At 38.4% G+C, this 22,645-nt stretch overlaps 1 protein-coding gene and 1 non-coding gene across 4 annotated transcripts in view; one reads left to right on the top strand and one right to left on the bottom strand.

The window, feature by feature from the left end:
* USP6NL (USP6 N-terminal like) overlaps window positions 1-22,645 on the bottom strand; it is a 193,482-nt gene that overhangs the window by 99,438 nt on the left and 71,399 nt on the right. The window lies entirely within an intron of this gene.
* On the top strand, window positions 1,027-1,135 carry LOC118022012. Its single transcript, XR_004682350.1, has one exon. It is a non-coding gene; the product is annotated as a U6 spliceosomal RNA (small nuclear RNA).

The following is a 22,645-nucleotide window of genomic DNA, read 5'->3' as shown; positions in this document are numbered from 1 at the left end:
GCCCTTTTCACTTCAGATCTAATGTCATGTCCTCAGATCAGCCAATAGAGGAGACATTTTGTTCTCCATCTGTCAGTCTCTTGTGTCTTACTTCTCAAAGAGAAGAAATAGTATCACTGTTGGTTCCCCAGAACTCCCCAAATCAGACTAGAAACTCCTACGCTTATGTATAAGGTGATTCAGAGAAAAAGGATACGGAGTGATGTAACAATATTTAAATACCATTACTACTGATGAGAAGCATAATTACTAGCTGTTGAATATGAGTGCAACTCCCACATTTGGGGGCAGGGTTGAATGACAAAATTGCCAACAACAGATACTTAGCACCAAGACAAGCTATGAGTCATTTTACTCACTTAGATCCGCCTACAGTTGCTGGCAAACTCAGGATTATACCTTAGCTGCTTTTCCAGCAGTATGATTGTTTTAGAAGATGACACAAGACTCATTGGTAACAACTCCATTTGTGGATACTTTACAACCTGTCTAGTCAGAGTTTACTACGTGCCAGACACTGTGTTGAGCATTTACTACATATAACCTCATATAATCCTCACACAACATACTCTGATAGTTGTATGTCTATCCCCAGTTTACATATGGGGAGCTTGAGGTGTGGAGAGGTTAAGTCATTCTGGTCCTGGGGAAGTAAGTGGCAGAACAGGACTTAAATGTCAAGACTACCTGACTTCAAAGCCCTATTTCTAACCACCAAGCTATTTTGCTGAATTAAAAATGGATGATCTTTTTTATATTTCTTCTCACCTCTGCTAGTCCTTACATTTTTTTTCTTAGAAACAAAATATCTATGATTCTTATGGATTCTTCACAGTTGCTTTCTACTTTCCAGTAGCCTTCTAAACTTACCACACTGAATTGTTACTATTTGTGCAAAATAGACTCCAATGATGCAGAGAGTTCAAGAACCACTTAAATGAAATATTCTTTGTGATCCTAAGCAACCATACCTCCTATAAGTTGTTTGTTTTAGGATAATAATAGGAAATGTTCAAGAAACACGCAGTGCTCACTTCAGCAGCACACATACCGAAAAATTGGAACAATACAGAGAGGACTAGCATGGCCCCTGCACAAGGATGACACGCAAATTCATGAACCATTCCAAAAACACACAAAAAAAGACAAAAAACAGCAAAAATATATGACCGACTAATCACCATATGGATACTAAAGTTAACTCTGCTAAAATACTTTATGCATTTAGTAGATACTAACTCAAATGCCCTCATAATTAATTTCTATGATTATGGAAAGAATTCTGTTGAATCTACTTCATTTACTTGACTTTCACAACTCTTTCAGCTCATTCAGAACTTTATGCATGTACAGTTATATTCACTACAAGTTCGTGTTGAATTCAGCCCATTGGGTACTAACGAGTAATGACACAATTACAGCAGATTCTTATAGGCCACATATAAGGCAAAGGGGATGGAAGAGAATTCATAGAATGCCCACCTTAATAGTACATAACTAATTCCACAGATAATTTGGCAAACCCTGTTCTCAATCCGATGGTAACTTTTCCACTCCTTAAATCAAAAAAGATATGCAAATAACAAACTGTGCCTAAAATGGCATACAAAAACAAGAACTCAGTATCACTTAGAACAACAGAGTAGCACACAGAAAGAATTGCATTAATACATTTTTTTAAAAAAAAAGTATGACAATGCAAGTATTATTTAGTCCCTGAATGGCCCTTAGATTCAAATCAGAATATAAGGCCATCGAGGAGTGCCTGGGTGGCTCAGTTAGTTAAGCAGCCAACTCCTGATCTCAGCTCAGGTCTTGATCTCAGGTTTGTGAGTTCAAGCCTTGCACTGGGCTCCACGCTGGGCATGGACACTACTTAAAAAAATAATAATAATATGGCCATCAAATGCCAGCAACTTGGGAAATAATAAATATTAAGTGTTCATATCACACTGAAGCTGTCATTCATTCAAATAATTTTTTTTAAAAAGTGCCCTAAGCTCCAAGCACAGCACCACATAATCCTCATAACATAGAGTTGCATTCACCACCTCCCCTAACAAAACCTATGAACATCATATATGCATATCTCACATACGTATGTGTATTTAATATAACACTTAACATGACTTTTTTTTAAGATTTTATTTATTTATTTGACAGAGAGAGAGAGAGAGAGAGAGCACAAGCGGGGGGAGCAGCAGGCAGAGGGAGAGGGAGAAGCAGGCCCCCCACTGAGCAAGGAGCCTGATACAGGGCTCGATCCCAGGATCCTGGGATCATGACCTGAGCCAAAGGCAGATGCTTAACCGACTTAGCCACCCAGGTGCCCCATTCTTTACATTGTTACTGTTATTATACCAATAATTTTGTGTTGGGGTGCCTTGTATAAGTGAGATTTATTTTATATAATAAACATCAAAAGTGCTATACACATATGAAAGTCACTGATGAGGAGACTAGATAAAATAAACATCAAGCAACAGTCTGGCTCATAATAACAGCTAGCATTTCTTCTGCACAATCTAAACATCTTATGTATGTTATTTCGTGTAATGACCTCACATCCAAACTATGAGGTAGGTATCATTATTGTTCATTTCACAGACAAGAAAATTGTTAGGTTAATTAACTAGCAAGATCTCACAGCTTTGAAGTTATAGAAGTGGCATTGGGACTAAGGCAATAAGGCCCCAGAGTGCTCTTAATCACTCCACATAATCTTTGGATAAATGAAATGGCAAGCAAATGAACAAACGTTTGTCAAGAGAATCTGTCAAAAGGGATCCTCAAAGTAGCATTAAATCAGGGCAAGAGGCCAAGGAAATGCCCTCCAGTCAATAAGAAGCCAAGGAGGTGGTTTTGAAGAGAAAACTGGCCAGAAGATGTAGCAAAAATGAAGGCTGCTCAGGAAGGAATAAGAATGTGCTTATTAAAAGCTCATGTTATTGAGCTTTTATTACTCAGCAGGCACTGTGCTAGGTACATACAATAGCTCACTGAATGTTCAAACAGCCCTATTATCATTTATATTTTACAGATGAGAAAATGAAACTTAAGAGGTCAAGCAACTTGTCCAAGCCATGTTAAGGGTCAAAGCCTCAATACAAACCCATTATCTGGAAGGCTACAAAGCCTGTCCTCTTGCCCATTATGCCACAAAAGTGAAGACAGAAAGAGAATATGTCTGCATATCTGTAAATTAAAAAGGTATACGCTACCAAGAAACTAATGCACCATAACCAGGAAGTGGGTTAGCTGAGTCAGTGTGCTCAAACCTACATGTGTGCTGGTTGTGTTTCCACAACTGAATATCCTCCTCCAATAAAAAGAAAAATCTTCCTAGATCTGAAAATGACTTCCCAAAATTACTTATTCCTGTGCACTTTCAGATACCCAAGGTCTCAAAATTTCCTTCCACTGATACCAGAAAGCTGCCATGGAGTTTTATGCACATAAAATGCATTTTCCTAGTCTGTGGTCATTACAAACAAGTAAGCAAAATTTTCCAAATGTTAAACTGGAGCAGCTCAAATTGATAGAATTAAACCTTTTTTTTTTTTTTTTTTTTTTAATGCTTTACCATCTGCCAATCACCAGACCCCAGGCAGGGAGCAGGGAAACATGGGCTCCCTGTCAATGGGTTTTTAGTTGTCTTTGATTTATACCCTCTATTCAATATAACCCAGGACTATATTTATTTTTTTTAAACCCTTTTGACTACATCTTTTTTCCCCCTAAGTACAACACATAGGTTCTTCAGTATAAAGATTCATTAATTCTAAATTATATCAAACTTTAAAAAACAACATTTCCAACACACCTACTACTGGCAATTACAGAGTATATAAATATTGTACAAACCATTCCAGCTCTCCTCATTGGCATTTGAAAAATTTTAATGTTTCATCAGTTTCAACACTCCTAAAGGTAATCACATGTAACAATTGGCAATATTCCTTAGGCATGAATCTGAATCATGGACTGTGTACAAAAGCAGGTCACCTGGCAGACGAGTGAGCCTACATGCCTAGCTAGTGCCTATCAAAGTAGCTTTGTTTCTCTCTACTCATTTCACAAACACCAAATCCCATGGTGGGAGTGAAATAAAACCAAAGCAAAACACAAAATTTAGGGGCGCCTGGGTGGCTCAGTCGTTAAACGTCTGCCTTTGGCTCAGGTCATGATCCCAGGGTCCTGGGATCAAGCCCGGCATCGGGTTCCCTGCTCAGTGGGAAGCCTGCTTCTCCAACTCTCCCACTCCCCCTGCTTGTTTTCCCTCTCTCACTGTCTCTCTGTCAAATAAATAAAATCTTAAAAAACAAAAAACAAAAAAAAAAAAAAAACCCATGCAAAATTTAGTGGCCTCAAAAACAAAGCTGGTAATATTTTGGAAGTACTTCTGATTTGCTATGGTAACACAACATAAACCCTCTAGATGTGATCTACAGAGGTCTTAAATGATACATTTCTTTTTTTTTTTTTTTTAGGATTTTATTTATTTATTTGAAAGAGCGAGAGAGCACAAGCAGGAGGAACAGCAGAGGGAGAGGGAGAAGCAGGCTCCCTGCCAAGCAGGGAGCCCGATGCGGGGCTCGATCCCAGGACCCTGGGATCATGACCTGAGCCGAAGGCAAACGCTTAACCATCTGAGCCACCCAGGCGCCCTTAAATGATACATTTCTCCAGAACTATGCCATATGAAGACTAAAGTTACTTCAATACCAAACAATAAAACAATAAATTATCAACTACCATGGAAAACAAAAAAACCCACAAAAAGAAAAATACAAGAATATGCTCAGTTGCATGTGACTCCTGCTCTTGGGGTTGTTAAGTTTGAGCCTCAGGTTGGGAGTAGCGATTACTTAAAAGTAAAATCTTAAAAAAAAAAAAAAAAGACAAGAATGACATGCACCATAATGCTAACAAACATTTTAACCTCTGAGAGGAGGAACTACAGATTTTATTTTATTCTTACACTTATGTATTTTTTCCTCCGTGGTCATTAATAAGCATATATTACTTTTATTATAAATTATATTTTAATATAAAGACAGATCACATTAATACCGTAAGTCAGCAAATTAAAAAACATTCTTTCCCAAACACATTTTAAGCTCTTTAAATAAAATAGTATGCTGCCTGAAAAACAAACCTGCTCCCCAGTTCTCTTAGGAGGTTTTAGATGGAAATCTATAAAACATTTTTTGAAGAAAGTTATCTACAGTCATCAAAATAATTCTCCCCTATCTCTATGGACACCTAAAATTCCACTTGGAATACCAAGTAATAAGTCATGTAAGTGAATGAAGATCAGATTAAGAATATAAAGATCAGCTTTCCCCTGGAAAAATGAGATGGATTAAGTTTTCTGATATTCACTAAATCGAAAATTCCTGCCACTGCACCTGGCTACTGTGAAAATAAATATGGATAAAACGTAGTTCTTCATAAAGATCACAATCTCTTGGGGGGATCAGACACATAAAGAATCACTGTAGGGCGCCTGGGTGGCTCAGTTGGTTAAGCGACTGCCTTCGGCTCAGGTCATGATCCTGGAGTCCCGGGATCGAGTCCCGCATCGGGCTCCCTGCTCAGCGGGGGGGTCTGCTTCTCCCTCTGACCCTCTTCCCTCTCGTGCTCTCTGTCTCTCATTCTCTCTCTAATAAATAAATAAAATCTTTAAAAAAAAAAATCACTGTAAATAATGTGACAAATGCTCCCTCATAGAGGTCTTTTTAAAAATGCTACAGAGAAGTTAACAGGAAAAAAGCAAAGACCAAAAAAGACTTTCCCTACAAGGCAACATCTGAGCCAGGCCTTAGGAGATGGTAGAAACTTAACCATGTGGACAAGGACAGAAAGCCATGAATTGTTAGTAAAGAGGTAGGATCCATAGAAGAAAAAGGGCAAGGTTCAGAATAGTACATGTAACACCCTGTCAGGGGTTAGGGATGCACATAAATACACAGGTTCATCTATTTTAACAGCATGCATCTCAACAGTCATGTCCACCGCTGGGGTAAAAAAAAAAAAAGGCAGGTCTCCTAACTTTTATCATTTCTCCTTTCATGATACCCACCCTCTACAACTGGAGCAGAAGGCAATCCCCTGGGGCAAAAGTTAAGTATATGCAGGAAAAGAACAAAAGGAGACAATTCAGGGGTTAAAATTAGTTTGAGGCCATAAAGAAAGCAAAATAAACATAGTAAAAATTTAATAACTCTGGTTCTGATACAACTAACATATCATCATTACTTGGGTATTCATTCATTACGACCAGAATCAAAGAATTAAATGACTAAGATAATGGCAAATGAAAACCTTTTTTAATGATGCAAATTCTGCTCAAAAAGCCAATTTTAAAAACAAATCTAAGCACATCCAAATACATATTCCTTCAATATTATGCCTATATAATCCACCACATACATTATTTTCCCAGAATTGAATAAAAGATAATTGAGAAAAATAGCAGCAGTAGAATGTAGATTTCAAAGAAAACAGCACCATTATACTCAGGATTTTTTTAAAGACAATCATCTTAGATGCAACTGACCCATGAAAGAAGAGCAAAGGGCTGCCACTGGGCTCCAGATGACATCCTGTCTGGATATCCTGAAAATTCCAACTTAGGCTTCTTTACTGTTAAGCTACATATCTCATCCCCATCCCAATGTCTCACTCTCAATTACCTGGCCAAAAACTTATATACAGGTTCGGTCAGACTCTAAATGAACTTTTTATATACAGCAGGTAGAGTAAAACTCAAAGACATGATTAAGTAGGGGGAAAAAGTCTCTTTGAGAATGCTGTACCTGATGAGTTATACCAATTTCCACAGGAAATACCACCATACTCCAAGGAGATTGATTATAAAAACACATTTTACATAAAAGACCTGCCATCCTTCTCATTAAGGAAAACACTTCTTAGAAAGCACTGTCTCCTTCCTACTCATTGAGTATACCATCTGAAGTTACAGAATGCATTTATAACAGCCACCCCAATTCCTCTTTTACAAGAAAATAAGCGTGACCAACTTCACAATCCATCAAAAAAGACTGGAAACAACATAAATGTCCATTAATTCAGCTATTAAAAATCATGATGCAAAATTACATAATGATTTGGATTCATTTCCAAAATAACCTGGAAATAGGGAAAAAAGTGGGGGCAAGGTTCAGAATAGTGCATATAATACCCTGTTAGGGGTTAGAGATGCACATAAATACACAAAATTAACAGTGCTTGTCTTGGGGAGATTAACACTAGGTAAGTGAATGAATATTTATTTTCCAATGGATAACCTTTAGTACATCTTGAGTTGTTTACCAGGTACATGTACCACCTTATCAAAATATAAAAAAAAAATATTAACAATTGTAAAGATAATTAATGTTAAGAGAAAAGTCCCTCCTCGGGAGAAGGTTAAGGTTTCATGCTACTCCAGCGTAGCTCCCTCTGCACTAGCGAATGTTCCCTTCTCTACCACAACCTTCTTCTAGCCTGTAGGGACCTGAAACAAGAGGAGGGTCAAGTACAGGGCCACTTCAGCTTTTATAATAGAATGCCTTCATCTTACAGTTTTCCTTACTGTTCCAAAGGAAGGAAAGGAAGAATGTAAATTCAAAGAGATAAAAACTATGTCAAGTGTGTAACCATTTCCTTCCCTTAACGACAAGAAAACCAATTAGGACTTTCTCCTCTAGCAGGCCAGCCAGGCAGAGGGGCTCTGATGGTGCAGAAAGAGGAAAAGTAAGAATCTATATCCCACCTTCTCAATATATGAATAGAAAGCCAGGCCCAGGGAAACATGTTTTTATCCAACACAATGATTGTGAAACAGCCAATATTTTACTGAGAACGGCAAAAAATTAAAAAAAGGATAATACAAATGCTAAAGTCATTAAGTTTTAGGCTATCATGGGCTAGTTCAAACATCTTAAAAATAAATATACAAGCCTGGGGGCCTCTGGCTGCCTCAGTAAGTACAGCATGCGACTTTTGATCTCGGGGTTGTCAGTTTGAGCCCCATGTTAGGCATAGAGCTTACTTAAAAAAAAAGGACAAGCCAAATAACAAAATTTACAGGAAAATTTGCCTTAGCAAATCACACTACAACTTTCCTAACCAATTCACTTACTTACTCAATGGGATTTTTATTGCTGACAAATGTAGGTTGTTTTCGAAATGGATGTCTCCTAGAACTTTCATTTATAGTGTTCTTGAAATGCCTTTAAAGCCCTTTAGAGGGTATTTTTTATCCCTTAAACTTTTTTTTCATATAATACTGATCTTGTCAAATGCAATTTTGCCTACAGCAGTTCTTTTCAAGAACATAACTTTAATAAACTTGCTGACAAATGGATTACATTACTATAATTGTGAATGGTAAGTTACTTTAACTGACCATTTTTAATACAGCCAATCTAACGAGTTCCTTGGCTTAATTTCACAAACTCAACGTGGACAAAGGCTCTTTGCAAGTACTGAGGAACACAGATTATTAAGACATCCTATCTGCCCTCAAGATGTTTACAACCTTATAAATGAATAAAAGAATCATTACCGTAAGAGATGTGTTCCCCACAGGACCCTACCAAAAAGGAGAGAAAGACAAAAGTAACAATCTTTCTTAAAGCACATCACACAATCTACAGGGGACAACTATGTTACTGCACCATGCAAACTGTTTCTAACACGACTAGAAAACCACAGAGCATCTAACGAATTAATTATTAGAGGTGATTATCTAAAGATAGAACAGAATTTTAGTGAGATCATTTTTGTTTATTTCAACACTATAAATGAGCCAATTTGGACTTTTCTTCTAGGAGATGCCTTCAGTTTGACTTATATCCCTCTAGAAATCTAATGACAGATCTAGAAATCAGAAGCTCAAATTGCTTGGCAAATAGAATGGAATGCCAACACAAGCCAAAGTTAATTGCCTACTTCCTTTTAAATGCTATCAAGCACCAAAAATCTTTTGGAAAGTATGGTTATCTTTTTTTAATTTTATTATGTTAGTCACCATACAATACATCATTAGTTTTTGATGTAGTGATCCACGATCCATCCAGTGCTCCATGCAGTATGTGCCCTCCTTAATACCCATCACCAGGCTAACCAATCCTCCCTCCCCCCTCCCCTCTAAAACCCTGTTTGTTTCTCAGGTCCATAGTCTCTCATGGTTCATCTCTCCCTCCAATTCCGCCCCCCCTCCATTTTTCCCTTCCTTCTCCTAATGTCCTCCATGTTATTCCTTATGTTCCACAAATAAGTGAAACCATATGATAATTGACTTTCTCTGCTTCACTTATTTCACTTAGCATAATCTCCTCCAGTCCCATCCATGTTGATGTAAAAGTTGGGTATTCATCTTTTCTGATGGCTGAGTAATATTCCATTGTATATATGGACCACATCTTCTTTATTCATTCATCTGTTGAAGGGCATCTCGGCTCTTTCCACAGTTTGGCTATTGCGGACATTGCTGCTATGAACACTGGGGTGCATATGGCCCTTCTTTTCACTACATCTGTGTCTTTGGGGTAAATACCCAGTAGTGCAATTGCTGGGTCATAGGGTAGCTCTATTTTTACATTTTTGAGGAACCTCCACACTGTTTTACAAAGTGGCTGTACCAACTTGCATTCCCACCAACAGTGTAAGAGGGTTCCCCTTTCTCCACAACCTCTCCAACATTTGTTGTTTCTTTCCCTGTCCATTTTTGCCATTCTAACTGGTGTAAGGTTTTGATTTGGATTTCCCTGATGGCTAATGATGATGAACATTTTTTCATGTGTCTGTTAGCCATTTGTATGTCTTCTTCAGAGAAGTGTCTTTTCATATCTTCTGCCCACTTTTTGACTTGATTGTTTTTTGGGTGTTGAGTTTGAGGAGTTCTTTATAGATCTTGGATACCAGCCCTTTATCTGTAGTGTCATTTGCAAATATCTTCTCCCATTCTGTGGGTTGCCTCTTTGTTTTGTCGACTGTTTCCTTTGCTGTGCAGAGCTTTTTATCTTGATGAAGTCCCAAAAGTTCATTTTTGCTTTTGTTTCACTAGCCTTTGGAGATGTATCTTGAAAGAAGTTGCTGTGGCCAATGTCAAAGAGGTTACTGCCTATGTTCTCCTCTAGGATTTTGATGGATTCCTGTCTCACATTGAGGTCTTTCATCCACTTTGAGTTTATCTTTGTGAATGGTGTTAGAGAATGGTCCAGTTTCATTCTTCTGCATGTGGCTGTCCAATTTTCCCAGCACCACTGATTGAAGAGACTGGCTTTTTTCCATTCCATGTTTTTTCCTGCTTTGTCAAAGATTATTTGACCATAGAGTTGAGGGTCCATATCTGGGTTCTCTATTCTGTTCCATTGGTCTGTATGTCTGTTTTTGTGCCAGTACCATGCTGTCTTGGTGATCAATGCTTTGTAATATAGCTTGAAATTGGGCAACGTGATGCCGCCAGCTTTGTTTTTCTTTTTCAACATTTCCTTGGCGATTCGGGGTCTTTTCTGATTCCATACAAATTTTAGGATTGTTTGTTCCAGCACTTTGAAAAATGTCATTGGAATTTTGATCGGGATGGCATTGAAGGTATAGATTGCTCTGGGTAGCATAGACATTTTAACAATGTTTATTCTTCTGATCCATGAGCATGGAATCTTTTTCCACCTTTTTGTGTCTTCTTCAATTTCTTTCAGGAGTGTTTTGTAGTTCCTAGAATATAGATCCTTTACCTCTTTGGTTAGGTTTATTCCGAGGTATCTTATGGTTTTTGGTGCTATTGTAAATGGAATCGTTTCTCTAATTTCTCTTTCCACAGTTGCGTTGTTCGTGTATAAGAAAGCAACTGATTTCTGTGCATTGATTTTGTATCCTGCCACATTATTGAATTGCTGGAGGAGTTCTAGCAATTTGGGGGTGGAGTCTTTTGGGTTTTCCATATAAAGTATCATGTTGTCTGCGAAAAGAGAGAGTTTGACTTCTTCTCTGCCAATTTGAATAACTTTTATTTCTTTTTGTTGTCTGACTGCTGTTGCTAGGACTTCTAGTACTATGTTGAACAACAGTGGTGAGAGTGTGCACCCTTGACGTGTTCCTGATCTTAAGGGAAAGGCTCTCAGCTTTTCCCCATTGAGGATGATATTCGCTGTGGGTTTTTCATAGATGGATTTTATGAACTTGAGGAATGTTCCCTCTATCCCTATACTCTGGAGAGTTTTAATCAGGAAAAGGATGTTGTATTTTGTCAAATGCTTTTTCTGCATCAATTGAGAGGACCATATGGTTCTTCTCCCTCCTCTTATTAATGTGTTCTATCACATAGATTGATTTGCGAATGTTGAACCACCCTTGCATCCCGGGGATAAATCCCACTTGGTCGTGGTAGATGATCCTTTTAATTTATTGTTGGATCCTATTAGCTAGGATTTTGTTGAGGATTTTGGAATCCATATTCATCAGGGATATCGGTCTGAAATTCTTTTTGATAGGGTCTTTGCCTGGTTTGTGGACTAAGGTAATGCTGGCCTCACAGAATGAGTTTGGAAGTTTTCCTTCTGTTTCTATTTTTTGAAACAGCTTCAGTAGAATAGGTATTATTTCTTCTTTAAATGTTTGCTAGAATTCCCCAGGGAATCCATCAGGCCCTGGACTCTTGTGTTTTGGGAGGTTTTTGATCACTGCTTCAATCTCATTACTGGTTATTGGCCTATTCAGGTTGTCAGTTTCTTCCTGTTTCAGTCTTGGCAGCTTATAGGTTTCCAGGAAGGCCTCCATTTCATCCAGATTGCTCAGTTTATTGGCATATAGTTGTTGATAATAATTTCTAATAATTGTTTCTATTTCCTTGGTGTTAGTCGTGATCTCTCCCCTTTCATTCATAATTTTATTAATTTGGGTCCTTTCTCTTTTCTTTTGGATAAGTCTGGCCAGTGGTTTATCGATCTTATTAATTCTTTCAAAGAACCAACTTCTAGTTTCATTGATCTGATCTACTGTGTTTCTGGTTTCTAATTCATTGATTTCTGCTCTAATTTTAATTATTTCTCTTCTAATGCGTGGCTTAGGCGTCGTTTGTTGCTTTTTCTCTAGTTCTTTAAGGTGTAGAGTTAGTTGGTGAATTCGGGATTTTTCTATTTTTTTGAGTGAGGCTTGGATGGCTATGTATTTCCCCCTTAGGACCGCCTTTGCAGTATCCCATAGGTTTTGGACCAATGTGTTTTCGTTCTCATTGATTTCCATGAATTGTTTAAGTGCTTCTTTGATTTCCTGGTTGACCCAAACATTCTTGAGCAGAGTGGTCTTTAGCTTCCAAGTGTTTGAATTTCTGCCAAATTTTTTCTTGTGATGGAGTTCCAGTTTTAGAGCATTGTGGTCTGAGAATATGCAGGGAATAATCTCAATCTTTTGGTATCGGCTGAGACCTGATTTGTGATCCAGTATATGGTCTATTCTGGAGAAAGTTCCATGTGTGCTCGAGAAGAATGAGTATTCTGTTGTTTTAGGGTGGAATGTTCTGTAAATATCTATGAGGTCCATCTGGTCCAATGTATCATTCAAAGCTCCTGTTTCCTTGTTGATTTTCTGCTTAGATGATCTGTCCATTGCTGAGAGTGGAGTATTGAGGTCTCCTACAATTAACGTATTGTTATCAATATGACTCTTTATTTGATTAACAGCTGGCTTATATAGATGGCTGCTCCCATGTTGGGGGCATAGATATTTACAATTGTTAGATCTTCTTGTTGGATAGACCCTTTAAGAATGATACAGTGTCCTTCTGTGTCTCTTATTACAGACTTTAGTTTAAAATCTAATTTGTCTGATAGAAGAATTGCTACCCCAGCTTTCTTTTGAGGTCCGCTGGTATGGAAGATGGATCTCCATCCCTTCACTTTCAGTCTGGATGTATCTTTAGGTTCAAAATGAGTCTCTTGTAGACAACATATGGATGGGTCCTGTCTTTTTATCCAATCTGCAACCCTGTGCCGTTTTATGGGAGCGTTTAGGCCATTCACGTTGAGAATGATTATTGAAAGATAGGGATTAATTGTCATCATGTTGCCTGTGAAGACGTTGTTTTTATAGATTGTCCCTGTAAATTTCTGTTGTAGATCACTCTTGGGGTCTTTCTCCTTTTATAGAACTCCCCCTTAATATTTCTTGCAGGGCCGGCTTAGTGGTCACATATTCTTTCAGCTTCTGCCGGTCGTGGAAGCTCTGCATCTCTCCATCCATTCTAAATGAAAGCCTTGCCGGATAAAGTATTCTTAGCTGCATGTTCTTCTCATTTAGTACCCTGAAGATGTCTTGCCAGGCCTTTCTGGCTTGCCAGGTCTCTGTGGATAGGTCTGACGTTATTCTGATGTTCCTCCCTCTGTACGTAAGGAATCTCTTCCCCCTAACTGCCCTTAAGATGGTTTCCTTGGTTCTAAGATTTGCAAGTTTTACTATTACATGCTGGGGTGTTGGCCTGTTTTCCTTGTTCTTAGGAGGGGTCCTCTCTGCCTCTAGGACTCGAATGTTTGTTTCATTCCCCAGATTAGGGAAGTTCTCAGCTACGATTTGCTCAAATACATCTTATAGTCCTCTCTCTCTCTCCACTCCCTCTGGGATTCCAATTATTCTGACATTGGAACGCTTCATGGTGTCACTTATTTCTCTGATTCTATTTTCATGGATTCTGAGTTGTTTTTCCCTGGCCTCCTCTTTTCCCTTTTTATCTTCCAGGTCGCTTATTCTCTCTTCTGTCTCAGTTACCCTAGCTGTTAGATAATCTAGATTGGATTGGATCTCATTGATAGCATTTTTAAGTTCTGCCAACTCACCTTTTATTTCTGGCCTTAGAGACTCTATGTTGCCATTAATTGATTTCTCCATTCTAGCCATTGTCTTCACAAATGCTAGACTGAATTCCATCTCCGACATCTTGGTTATATCTGCATCCATTTGTAAATCTGCAGCATAAGTCATAATCTCTGAGTCTTTTCTGTTTTGGGGGCTCCTCCTCCTAGTCATTCTGTTGATGGGTGCTTGAGGGAATGTATAGAGTCCAAATTATTGACCAGAACCCAAGCAAGATGCAGCTGTTTTCTTGGGACCTTAGGGTTGCTGGCCTCTTGTTTTCCCAGCCTGTCTTCTGCGGGAGGGGCCTGCCTCGCTGTTACTCAGGCAACCCTGTTCCAGCGGAGTTGCCCTGCCCCCCTGTGGTGGGGGATGGGCTCAGCAGGAATCAGTCTTTGGGGCTTTTGTTCTCTGGCGCCTTTCCCTGGCGGCCTTCCACGTCTCTTCTGCGAGTCAGAGCAGAAGAGACCGTTTCCAACCCTCTGCCTCAAAGCAGAGAGATCGCAGTCTGTTCTTCAGTGAGCCCTCCAGGACACACGACCTCCATTTCTGTCTGTGCTGCTATAAACTGCAGCATCCTTGGTTGTGCGCCCCTCTGCAGTGCTCCCAGTCCTGCCTCCAGGTTGGGGCACGTCTCTGCCCTCTGTGCTTCTAAAACCACCAGCCGCTCCCAGTTCGCGCACGCGCAACTCCACCGCTCCAAGTTTCCACCCTGGGGGCTGCAGTTCACCAGCGCGACCCCAGCGCTCCGGGTGTCCGTCCCGGGGGCTGCAGTTCGAGTGTGAGCAACTTCGCTACTCCGGGTTTCCATCCGGGGGGCTGCGGTTCGCGTGCACGCAACCCCGCCGCTCTCGGTTTCCACCCCGGGGACTGCCCTGAAGTCCTTTTCCCAACGCTACGGGTCTGCAAGTCTGTGCCCGTCCACAGCGCACAAGGCTGTCACTCACCGGCGGTGTAGGATCCCCACGGCCAGGCACCCTCCCGCTGCCGTTTATCCTCCCATATCTGCCAACAGAATCATGGCTCTCCGCTTCATACCTCAAAACCAACCACCTGCAATATTCTGTTTGTAGAGATCCAGATCTTCTTACATCTCAGGCTGGTTTCGTGGGTGCTCAGAGTGCTCTGGTAGATATCCAGCTCAATTCCAGGGACCAGCTGAAATAGGGTCCCCTACTCCTCTGCCATCTTTCCCCCCCTTCTCATGGTTATCTTTATTTAAAACATGCTTTAGAAAGTATTTTCCTACTGAATTTTGCCTGGAATGTGTGTATATATGTAAACATACATAAAACAAAGCTTTCCCCAAAATCTGTAATAATAGTTTCACAAGAGTCTGACGGATTCATTTAACAAATTAAAATGAAATTAATACTCTTACACACATTAATATAAAATGAGTCCATAGACCAGTAATTTCACTCCATTTCTTATTTTGTTTTTGTTCAATTCAACAGAATTCTTAATAACTGCTCTACCACTTATTATTGATGTAAACTTGGGCAAGTTACAAATGCATGAGATCAGTCTCTTCACCTGTAAAAAAGAAATAATGACAATAAGAGGACCAGTTTACATTAACTAAATGCTACGTGTCAGATACTATTTTAAGCATATCATGTTCTTTTTTTTTTTTTTTAAGATTTTATTTATTCATTTGACAGAGACAGATACAGCAAGAGAGGGAACACAAGCAAAGGGAGTGGGAGAGGGAGAAGCAGGCTTCCCGCAGAGCAAGGAACCCGATGCGGGGCTTGATCCCAGGACCGTCCTGGGATCACGACCTGAGCCGAAGGCAGACGCTTAACGACTGAGCCACCCAGGTGCCCCTAAGCATATCATGTTCTAAGCATATATTCTCAAGCATGTGATCATAAACTCAAACAACCCTATGGTGTAGACACCATATAGAGAGAATAATTTATCACCAACTCCAGATGAGGAAAGAGAGGCTCATGTTTCCAAAGGTCTCATGGCAGGTGGCAGAGCCTAGATGGTCTGGGATTCAGAAGCCACACTCTCAGTCATTAAGATACAGCTGCTTAAAAACCATTAAACCGCCCAACTTGTAGAATTCTTGTGAACACATTTAATCAGGCTCATAAAAGTATTTTATAACTTTTAGTGCCATATAAGGTAGGGTATTTGTTATTAATAAAGTTTTAAGGATAAGATTGATAAAAATTGACTGTAGAGGTATCAAAACAAAAATTTAAGTTAAAAAAAAAAAGTTAAAGGAATTGTAAAGGACCTTCAAGTGTATCTAGTTCAACTTCCCACAAATGTTAATATCCTCTCGATAACATACTTAATAAGATGTCACAGAATTTCTCCTTTAATGCCTCCAGAGTTGAAAATTTCACAAACTCACAAGTCAGTCTATTCCATCTTGAAATGTTTTAATTATTATTAGAAATGTCATCCTTTCAGTTCTAAACAAAATTAGGCTTTTCCACATGATAAGCCTATAAATACAAATCACTAAGATATTCACACTGTTCCACACATGATGTTTTATTAAAGTCCCCTTTGAAATGTGACACCCACATTCAAGAGAAAATCCCAGAGCATGTCTGATGTGAAGAAAACAACAGCTCTATTACCTTTCTTGATCTGCATCTAAATTCACTTTTCTTTCCTGGCTGGTAGTCAATTTAATGAGCTCGTATTTGGCATACACTTAATTGAAGTATCTCAGGCCCCTCTTAGGGGCTATCTCAAACACAGTGTAGAACACAGTGTAGAACATGACATTTTATCACTTTTAATCTTGTTTTTACTTTGGTCTATTATTCTAGCCTGAAAAGATCTTGGCAAATCTTAATTTTATAACCTTACTTTAGCTATCTCTATCAACATTGTACTCTCTCTCTTCCTTCACAAACCCAGTGATTACAATAAAATTTTCATGCTGGCCACTGAAAGACTGCTGAATAAGTTAAGATCCTAGGACATATTAGCAAAAACCTTGACTCTGACATGAATAAATTAATTTAAATATGATTTCATCAATCAAATATAAAATCCTTACAAGACCTATCACTTCTTATAGTCTGTGGTGGCATCCCAGAAGCCTTTATCAAATACATTTCTAACACCCAAATAAATCCTGTATCTTGGTGGGTTGGGCTCAATACAGCAGCATAGTAAGATCCTGAACTAACTCCCTCCTATGGGTACAACAAAGACACAACTACATATGGAAGAAGTTGCTCTGAGAAAGACCAGAAAAATGGGTGAACAGAGCCTCCACAACAAAGGACAGCATCAAGGACATAAAGGCAAAGACAGCACGAGAGAGGAGGGAGGGAAGGAGGGAAAGGAGGGAAGGGAGGAAGGAAGGGAAGAAAGAAACGGAAATTAGGGAAGGAAGGAAGGGGAGAAGGAAGAAAGAAAGAGGCAAGCAAAGCAAAGCAAAAACATACCCCAGGAACAATCAGGAGGGATCTCAAGAACAAAGAACTTTTCCCTCACAAGTAAGGGGTTTGTGCTCTACATCAGGCACCCAGCACGTACACCCTCAATGAGAGAAGAGCCTCCTAAATACTGGCCTTTGAAAACCAATAGGGATTACGTCCAGGAAAGCTGTTAAACTGTAGGGAATGGAGAACCCACTCTTAAGGAGCTGTCATACAGACTCACTCACTCCAGGACCCAGTGTAAACAACACCAGTCTGAAAAGTACCTAGATCATATGTGGAGACCCACTTATTAATGTTAAAACACCTGCCATACAAGCAGGGAACCACTGAGACTTTCTCCAGGGATGGAGACACTAGTAGGTGGTGCCATTTTTACAACCTCATCCTACCTTGCTAATGTCAGCACCAGCAGGCTCCATTTTGGAACTATCTCTCTAACCTGCTAGAGCCAGTGGGGCACCCAGCTGAAAACCCACTCATCTGCACAGCACAGCCAGCTGTGCTGTCACATCTGGGCCAGGCGCCAGTTTTCTCCCCACCCCCCATGCCACATGCGATGAGTGCATGCAGCCCACACAGGGAACACCCCTTGAGTTTCGAGATCTGCTGGTGAGATGGGATTGTGCTCTGGGCTCCACATGAAATCCCCTATACAAGGCCACTCCTTCAAGACTGGGAAAGGCAGTTGATTTGTCTAATACATAAAAACAAACACAAAGAAGAAAAATGAAGAGACGAAGGAATGTGTTCCAAAGAAAGAACATGGGAAAAAAAAAACCATCAGGCAAAGACATTAATGAAATGGAGATAAGCAAACCCCCTAATAAAGAGTTCAAAGTAATGGTCATAAAGATGCTTACTGTACTCAGGAGAAGCATGAAGACAGTGAGATCCTCAACAAAGAGACCGAAAATTTAAGTAAGTTTGAAACAAAAGCTACAGAGCTGAAGAATACAACAACTGAACTGAAAAATACTAGAGGAGTTCAACAGCAAACTGGATAGAGCAGACTGAGTCAGTGAACTAGGAAACAAAGCAACAGGACTCACCCAGACAGAGCAGCAAGAAGAAAACAGAATTTTTAAAAAACAAAGATAACTTAAGGGACCTTTGGGATAACATCAAGTAGAATAACAATCACATTACAGAAGAAGTCCAGAAGGAGAGGAGCAGGAGAAAGGGCCAGAAAACTTATTTGAAGAAATAATAGCTGAAAACTTTCCCAATCTGAAGAATGAAACAGACATACAGGTCCAGGAAGCCTAGACAGTTCCAAAAAAGATGAACCCAAAGTGATCCATATTAAGACAGGTTATAATTAAAATGGTAAAAGTTAAAAGATAAAGAGAAAATCTTAATTACACACAGGGAAATCCCATAAGGCTACAGCAGATTTTTCAGCAGAAACTCTGGAGGCCAGAAGAGAGTGGCATGACATATTCAAAATACTAAAATGGAAAAACTTCCAACTAAGAATTCTCTACCTGGCAAGATTATCACTCAGAAATGAAGGATTAAGAATTTTCCAGATAAACAAAAGCTAAAGAAGTTCATCACCATTAACCTGGCCTAATAAGAAATGTTAAAGGGAGTTCCCTAAACCAAAAAGAAATGGCACTATTTAATAACAAGAAAATATCCAAAAGTAAACATCTTACTAGAATATAGGTAAATATAAGTAAAGGTAGTGGATAAATCATTTATAAAGCAAGTATGAAGGTTAAAGGACAAAAGTAGTAAAAATAACTTAAACTACAGTAATTAGTTAAGAGATACACAAAAAAGATCTAAAATAAGACCAAAAATATAAAATGTGGGAGGCATGGAGAAAAAAGTATAGTTTTGGAATGTACTCAAATTTAAGTTGTTATCAACTAAAACCAGTCTATATATACATAAGAAGTTATATGTGAACCTCACAGTAACCACAACGCAAAAACTTATAGCAAATACACAAAAGAAAATAACAAAGAAATCTAAACATAAAACTAAAGAAAGCCATCAAACCACAGAGGAAGAGAGAAAGAGAAAAAGAAAGGAACAAAGAGGAGCTATGAAAACAGCCAGAAAACAATGAACAAAATTACAGTAAGTACATCTCTATCAATAATTATTTTAAATGTAAATGGATTAACCTCTTCAAGCAAAAGACATGGAACAGCTGAATGGATTAAAAAACAAGACCCACCTATATGCTGCCTGCAAGAGACTCTGATCAGAAGGACACACAGACTGAAAGTAAAAGGATAGAGAAAGATATTCCAAGCAAATAGAAATGAAATGAAAGCTGGAGTAGCTATACTCACAGCAGACAAAACAGACTTTAAAACAAAGACTGTAATAGTAGATAAAAAGGCCATTACATAATGATAAAGTAATCAATTCAACAAGAAGACATAATATTTATAAGAACATATGCATGCAACATATCTGCACACAACCAAGATATATAAACCAAATATCAACAGACCTAAAAGGAGAAATTGACATCTGTCAAAGTAGCATACTTTAACACCTCGTTTACATTAATGGATAGATCCAAACAAAAAATTAAAAAAGAAACATCAGCCTTAAATGACACATTAGACCAGATTGACTTAATAGACATATACAGAACATTGCATCCCAAAGCAACAGAATACACAGTCTTCTTAAGTGCCCATGGAATATTCTCTAAAACAGATCACATGCTAGGCTACAAAACAAGTTTCAGCAAATTCAAGAAGACTGAAATCATATCAAGCATCTTCTCCAACCACAAGGGTATAAAACTAGAAATCAACTACAAAAAGAAAACTGGAAAAAAACACAAAAAAATGTGCAAATTAAACATGCTGTGAACAACAAATGAGTCATCAAAGAAATAAAAACAAAAATACAACCTATTAAAATCTTTGGAATGCAGCAAAAATGGTTCTAAGAGAGTATATTGTAACTGTCAGGCCTACCTCAAATAACAAGAAAAATCTCATATAACCAATCTAACTTAAAGGAGCTAAAGGAGCAGCTAAAGGAGCTGGGGGGGGGGGGGGGGAAAGCCCAAAGTCACTAAATGAATAAAATAAGAATTAGAGCAGAAATAAATAAAATTGAAATTAAAAAAAGAAAGAAAAAAATTAATGCAACTAAAAGCTGGTTCTTTGAAAAAACAAACAAAATTAACAAATGTTTAGCTAGACTAACCAAGAAAAAAGAGAGGGCTCTAACAAACAAAATAAAAAACAAAAAGGGGAACTTACAACTGACACCACAAAAACTCAAAGGATCCGTAAGACACTACTGGAACAATTATACATCAACAAATTGGACAACCTAGAAGAAATGGATAAATTCCTAGAAACATGTAATCTCCCAAAACTGAATACTGAAGAAATAGAAAACTTAAATAGACTAATTACTGGTAAGGAGATTGAATCAGTCATCAAAAATCTCCCAACAAACAGAAGTCCGTGACCAGATGGCTTCACTGGTAAATTCTATCAAACATTTAAAGAAGATTTAATACTTATCCTTCTCAAACTCTTCCAAAAAACTGAATAGGAGGGAATACTTCCTTCCACACTCATTTTATGAGACAACCATTACCAAGATACCAAAACTAGACAAGGACACAACAAAAGAAAATTACAGGCCAATAGCATTGATGAGAACTGATGCAAAAATCCACAATAAAATGAGCAAATCAAATTCAACAATACTTAAAAGGATCATACACCATGGTCAAGTGGAATTTATTCCAAGGGTGCAAGGATGGTTCAACATCCACAAACCAATCAGCATGATACACAACATTAACAAAATGAAGGATAACAACCCTATGATCACTAATAGATACAGAAAATGATTTCACAAAATTCAATATCCATTTACAATTAAAAACTCTCAGCCAAGTGGATATAGAGGCAATGGACTCAACACAAAAAAGGCCATAAATGGCAAACCCACAGCTAACATCATACTCAATGGTGAGAAGCTAAGATCTTTCCTTTAAGATCAGAAACAAGACGAAGAGGCCCACTCTCATCACTTTTATTCAAAATAGTATTAGAAGTCCTAGCCACAACAATCAGGCAAGAAAAAAAATAAAATAAACAAAAGGCATCCAAATAGGAAAGGAAGAAGTAAAACTGTCACTATTAGCAGATGACCTGATACTCTATAGAAAACACCTAAAGATGTCATCAAAAAACTCTTGGAGGGATGCCTGGGTGGCTCAGTTGATTAAGCATCTGTCTTCGACTCAGGTCATGATCCCAGGGTCCTTGATCAAGTCCTGCATCAGGTTCCTTCCTCAGCGGGGAGCCTGCTTCTCCCTCTGTCTGCTGCTCTCCCTGCTTTTGCTCTCTCTGACAAATAAATAAATAAAATCTTAAAAAAAAAAAAAAATCTTGGAATTGGGGTGCCTGCATGGCTCAGTCAGTTAAGTGTCCGACTCTTGATTTCAGCTCAGGTCATGATCTCAGGGTTGTGAGATCCTGCCCCATGTGGTGCTCTACACTCAACAGAGAGTCTGCTTGAGACTCTCTCTCTCTCTCTATCCCTCTGCCCTGCCCCCAGCTAAGACATGCTCTCTCTCTCTAAAATAAATAAATAAACCTTAAAAAAAAAACAAAAACCCTCTTGGAATTAGTAAATAAATTCAGTAAAGTAGCAGCATACAAAATAAACATACAGAAATCAGTGGCATTTCTATACACTAATAATAAATTATCAAAAAGTGGTATTAAGAAAACAAACCCATTTATAATTGCAAAAAGAATAAAATACCTATGAATAAAATTAATCAAGGAGGTGAAATTTAGCCTGTACGTTGAAAACTATGAGCACTGATGAAAGAAACTGAAGAAGATACAAATAAACAGAAAGGTATTCATGCTCATGGATTAGAGAATTAATATTGTTAAAATGTCCATAATGCCCGAAGAATCAATGCAATACCTCTCAAAATGCCAATGGCATTTTTCATAGAACGAGGATGAATAATTCTAAAATTTGTATGTAATCACCTGAAGCCAAACAATCTTGGACATAGAAAAAACAAAGCCGGAGGTATGCTCCCTGATTTTAAACTATACTGCAAAATCACAGTAATCAAAATAGTATGGTATTAATATAAACACAGACACACAGATCAATGGAACATAATTCAGAGCCCAGAATTAAACCCGTACATATATGGACAATTAATTTATGACAAAGGACCCAAGAACATATATTGGTAAAGGACAGCCTCATCAATAAATCGTGTTGGGAATATTGGACAACCACATGCAAAAGAATGACTCTAGACCACTCTCTTACACCACACAAATTCACTCAAAATGGATTAAAGACTTGAATGAAAGACCTGAAACCATAAAATT

The sequence above is a fragment of the Mirounga leonina genome, unplaced genomic scaffold (genome assembly GCF_011800145.1).
Source record: "Mirounga leonina isolate KUSES-001 unplaced genomic scaffold, KU_Mleo_1.0 Mir_175, whole genome shotgun sequence".
Taxonomy (NCBI): domain Eukaryota; kingdom Metazoa; phylum Chordata; class Mammalia; order Carnivora; family Phocidae; genus Mirounga; species Mirounga leonina.
The sequence above is the reverse complement of the archived record's forward strand: the minus strand, read 5'-3'. Positions and strand labels throughout refer to the sequence as shown.